Source organism: Dipodomys ordii, unplaced genomic scaffold (genome assembly GCF_000151885.1).
Source record: "Dipodomys ordii isolate 6190 unplaced genomic scaffold, Dord_2.0 Scaffold34, whole genome shotgun sequence".
NCBI lineage: Eukaryota > Metazoa > Chordata > Mammalia > Rodentia > Heteromyidae > Dipodomys > Dipodomys ordii.
The window spans coordinates 13,889,528-13,895,181 of NW_012267250.1; positions in this window are offsets into that span (position 1 = coordinate 13,889,528).

Below are 5,654 nucleotides of genomic sequence, written 5' to 3' on the forward strand. Positions count from 1 at the left end.
CCCCCACTCTGGTCACATGCTCCCATCTGACCTTAGGAGGGTCCCAGACCCTGAGGTCACATCCAGATCCAGTGTGGCCACACCTTTCCCCCACCAGGCCACAATCCTATCCCTGGCCTAGATAAGTCCTGGCCCAGAGGTGGGTGACCCCTCCTCCTCCCCCACCCCCACCCCTTGTCTTTTCAGCCCTGTTTCTCCACCTTGCTTAGCGGAGACAGCAGTTTGGTAAATAAACTTCTTTTCCTGCCTGAATAGCGCATGGTGTTCTCCTCATCAGCTACCTAATGAAACCTATTTAATATACCTTACATCAACATACTTAGTAGAAATGGAACTGAGAAAGCTTGTTTCAAGAATTGATTCTTAGGTGGGTTTGGTTTGGCTGCACATTCCACCTTGGCTGTCATTAATCATCTTTTGAAAGTAACAGTAACAGACAAAATAAAGTAGGGGCTGGAGGTTTGGCTTAGGAGTAGAGGGCTTACCTAGCATGCCTTTGATCTCCAGCTAAGAGAAAAGAAATGAATGGTCCCAGTGCTTGCTACAATGAAACAATGAGGAACTCTGCTCCATCCTGGAATGGTACAATGTCTTAACATCTCTTTCTTCTTCTTCTCCTTCTCCTTCTTCTTCTTCTTTTTTGTCAGTCATGGGGCTTGAACTCTGGGCTTGGGCACTGTCCCTCAGCTCTTCAGCTCAAGGCTAGCACTCTACCGCTTGAGCCACAGCTCCATTTCCAGTTCGCTAGCAGTTTATTGGAGATAAGAGTCGCACGGACTTTCCTGCCTGGGCTGGCTTTGAACCACGATCCTCAGATCTCAGCCTCCTGAGTAGCTAGGATTACAGGCATGAGCCACCAGCACCGGGCTACAACATCTCTTAAATTAATTGAAAACATAAAATTAACCTACATAAAACTTTAGCACATCACATAGTGAAATGTTAGATCATGTGGTCTTGAGGAAAATATTAACAAGAATTCATGGCAGTATTCTTGGAGGAAAGAAGGGGGGAAATGCACAAGCTGTAATATAAAGATGGCAATGCCCACTGTATGTTCAAAGGTGAGGAAGGTATGTTGGAGACAACACAGCATTGTTTCCAACAGAAAAGAAAAATTGGAAACAACTAAAATGTCATGAGATGGAGAAAACAGTGCATAAATTATGTCATGAGTAGGGTGAACCACCGTAATTAAAAAGAGATGAGGAGGAGCTGGATGCTGGAAGTTCACACCTGTAGTCCTAAATACTCAGGAGGCTGAGATGTGAGGATCACAGTTCAAAGCCAGCCTGGGCAGGGAAGTCTGTGAGACTCTTCTCAAATTAATCACCAGAAACCCCAGAAGTGGTGCTGTGGCTCAAAGTGGTAGAGCACTATCTTTGAGCAAAAAAGCTCAAGGACAGCGCCCAGGCCCTGAGTTCAAGCCCCACAACTGTGTGTGTGTGTGTGCGGGTGTGGGTGTGGAGAGAGGACATCTTTATATTTATGTATTTAAAGATCTCTAAGATGAATTATCAAATGAAAAGGTGAGTCTGAGGAAAGTTTTATAGTATTATATCTTGTGTCATTTTAAATAATATGTACACTTGTACTTTTTCTTAAGGTAAACAACTCAGCTCAAGGCGAGCGCTCTACCACTTGAGCTACAGCCCTTCTAGTTTCCTAGTGGTTTATTGGAGATAGGAGTCTCAGGGTCTTTCCTGCCCGGGCTGGCTTTGAACCCAGAGCCTCAGATCTCATCCTCCTGAGTAGCTAGGATTACAAGCGTGAGCCACCGGTGCCCAGCTAAGGTATACAACTTTTCTTTTTTTGGGGGGGGGGTCCGGTCGTGGGGCCTGAACTCTGGGCCTGGGTGCTGTCCCTCAGCTCAAGGCTAGCACTCTACCACCTGAGCCACAGCGCCACTTTTGGCTTTTTTCTTTTTGCTTATGTGGTGCTGAGGAATCGAACCCAGGGCCTGAAGCATGCAAGGCAAGCGCTCTACCACTGAGCCACCTTCCCAGCCCGGTATACAACTTTTAAAAGCAGACAGCAGTATTTTGATCGTAGAACAAGTTGAATACAGAAAGGAGGATTTCCAGCTGGAGGCATGACTCAAGTAATAAGCAACTGTCTAGAATGTGTGAAGCCCTCATCTCAAATCACTGTCCTGCACCCAAATAATAGAAATCCCAGTACTGAATCCAAAATAATAGAATTATTTGAGTTATATTCTTTTTTTAAATTTATTCTTTTTTTAAATTTAATTTTATTTTATTTGTGAACATACCGTACAGAAGAGTTACAATTACATGGGCAGGATAATGCGTACATTTCTTACCAAGCATTGCAGCCTTCTCCTTTGTTTACCCTTCACATCCCTTCCCAGCCTCCCCCCTCCCCCCAATTTATTCTCTTTTTAACTGTATTCTATCAATGTAGTCACTCATTTTTTTTCTCCCCTATGCTTTTTGTTTAAGCAAATATCACCTGTTTTATTTGCATATGTTCAAGGAGTAAAATCTAACAATGTATATTTAGCGAGGCACAGTAGCTCATGCATGTAATCCCAGCTACCCCAGGGGCAGAAGTCTGCAGGAACATAGTTGGACGACACAGCCAGGGCAAAAAGTTGGGGAAACCCACCCCTCATTTCAACCAATAGCTGGGCGTGGTGGTGCTGGTCTGTTATCCCAGTTTTGAGCTGGGACTGGACTGTAAATCCAGGCCTACCATAAAGACGAGACGCTTTCCCCCAAATCACTAACTCCCGAATGGCTATGGATATGGCTCAGCCTGGGCCTTGCAAGCACAAGGCGCTGGGATCAAACTCCAGCACCACACAAAGCAACCACATTTAAAAAGAGAAGAAAAACAAACAAACGCCTAACGTAGATTTCAAAGTCTTCACGTAAAACAGCTAAAAACCCCTTGGCCTTCAAAATGCTGAAGCCTTCAGCCCATGAAGCGGACTCACCTGGGACTTCAACTCCCACAAAGCATTGCGGAAATGGCGTCAAAGGAGCGACGGGGAACGTGCCTACAACTCCCATAAGGCACAACAGAAATATGCCTACAACTCCCATAAGGCGTAGCAGAAATGGCGCCAAACGAGCGTAGGAGCCGGGTGCGGGTTGTTTTCCTCTCCCCAGTAGTCCATCCCTACGGATGTGCCGTCCGCTGCAGTTCCTATTGGAAGTGAAGAGGAAGACAACTAGAAAGACCTAAAGGCGTAGAGACTAAAGCCGAGAGCGAGGACGGAACTTTAGGCCGCCCCTCGGAGGCGTCCTGCGGCCCGGGGTTTCCTGGAACATGGCCCCAGGCCTCTGTTCCTGGCGTGGGGCCGCCGTGCCGAATCCAGCAGCGCCTTCCCGCTTCCAGAGCGCCCACCCCGAGTTCCAGACCTGCAAGCACACGTCGGGATTTGCTTCCCCCAGCTCAGGCGCCCACACCCGCTCGGGCCAGGATCCCGGACGCAGCCGAGTAAGCCCTGTGATTCCCTGGCGGGCTTCAGAGGACTGACTCCCACGGCCCCAGGCCCATGGCTCTACCGTCCGGACCTACTTTGCAATCACTTAGGTTTTGTAAGCAAGTCACACAGAATGTTGCCACACACAGAGTTTTCTTCTTTCACGATGTTTGAAGAAGGGGGAGAGTACGATCTTGAGTTTACGTGTTTGACTTTTTAAAAATTATTCTGTGTCTATCTGTTTGCCCTGGGGCTTGAACCCAGGGTCTTGGAGCTGTCTTTTAGTTTTTTTCCACACCCCTACTTCAGGCTTTCCTCGGTGCCCTGTGGCCCCTTTCCTAGAAGTCCCTGCCCAGCATCTGAGGACAGTGGGCAGTCCCCCAGGCTCTGAGGTCATCGCTGTGGCCACACCTCCTCCCTCTCCCTATACTGTCTCCATCATTTGTTCTGCCCCGTGCCCCTTTTCCCCCCTTTCTCTACCTTTTTCCTTCCCTTTCCCTTTCCCTGCATCCCTTGCACCTTCCATCTTGTGCAGAGGGCAGTATGTTCTCCCCCCAACTAACTCTATTCTTCCTGAACCATGTGGCATCTCCTTTCAGTGAACCTTGAACTGAGTAGCTAGGATTACCGGCATGAGGCGTCAGAGCCTGGCAAAAATGAGAGTTTTTAGTGCATACCTTCTAGTATTTCTAGTCCTAGACCTCCTCCTTCTGGTACTTCAGAGAATCTATTTAAGTGGTAAAGTTCACAGACACTATAGGAAGTGAAATATAAATGTAGAATCATATTCAAGAGCACATTGATGGTTCAACAAAAGTTGCTTGAGGGCAGTGGGACGCATTAAGAGGAATCTATTGTAGTGGTTCCTTCCATAAGAAACTTGCATTGCAAGAGACAAGACTCAATCTCAGACCCTCAGGTCAAATCAAGCATACCAAACACTGAAACCAAACACTGGACTTTTACATTAAATTCAAGACTTCTAGAGACCAGTGGTAGACTTCATGGGCAGGCTCAGGCACATTGGTTTAATCCCTAGTGCCACAGAAAAAAAAAATGTACATAGTCTGAAGTCAGACAAGAGATTCAGATCCCAACTACAACCTATCCGCCCTGGGATTCTGCTTAAGACTACTCTCCTTGGCTGGGAATGTGACCTAGTGGAGGTGTGCTTGCTTCACATGCATAAAGCCCTGGGTTCAATTCCTCAGTACCACATACCCAGAAAAAGCCGTAAGTGGTGCTGTGGCTCAAGTGGTAGGGTGCTAGCCTTCAGCAAAAGGTTAGGGACAGTGCCCAGGCCCTGAATTCAAGCCCCAGGACTGGCAAACAAATAACAACAGCAAAAAACTACGCTCCTGTACAAGGTGGCAGGAGAGGAGGGGGGAAGATGGTGGCATCTAACTCACAATGGTGATTTGAGGATTGAACAAGATAACATGAATTAATGAAGTATCATAATCAAGAACAGATCCCTAAATGCTATCTTCTTCCATCCTGGTCAGGAGGTTCTAAGGGAGGGGTTAGGGAGTCAGAAACTGAGCTTCTAGTGAAGCTGTGTAAAAGGAGTGAGCTAAGAAGGCAGGGAGCAGTGACTGACTGTCCAGATACAAGGAAGACAAGACCTATGCTAAAGCTCAGAAGACATACCTATGGCCAGCTGTTTAAGCCATATGGTTTCAATATAATCACACTTGGGCTGGGAAGGTGGCTCAGTGGTAGAGCGCTTGCCTTGAATGCCTGAGGCCCTGGGTTCGATTCCTCAGCACCACATAAGCAAAAAGAAAAAAGTTGGAAGTGGCGCTGTGGCTCAAGAGGTAGAGCGCTAGCCTTGAGCTGAAGAGCTGAGCGACTGCCCAAGCCCAGAGTTCAGGCCCCACAACTTGGGGAGCTTTCCTGGTTTGTTTTTGTCGGTCATGGTATCATAACTCTGGGCCTGGGTGCTGTCCCTCAGCTCTTCAGCTCAAGGCTAGCACCCTACCACTTGAGCCACAGTGGCACTTCCAGGTTTTTCTGCTTATGTGGTGCTGAGGAATCAAACCCAGGCCCTCATGCATGCAAGGCAAGTGCTCTACCACTGAGCCACCTTCCCAGCCCTTGTGTTTGAGTTTTGAAAACTAAAGACTGCTGGTACCAGACTCGTGGTGCACACTAGGAGTCCATACTAATTACTATATTGATTTTTGAATTAAAAAAAAAAAAA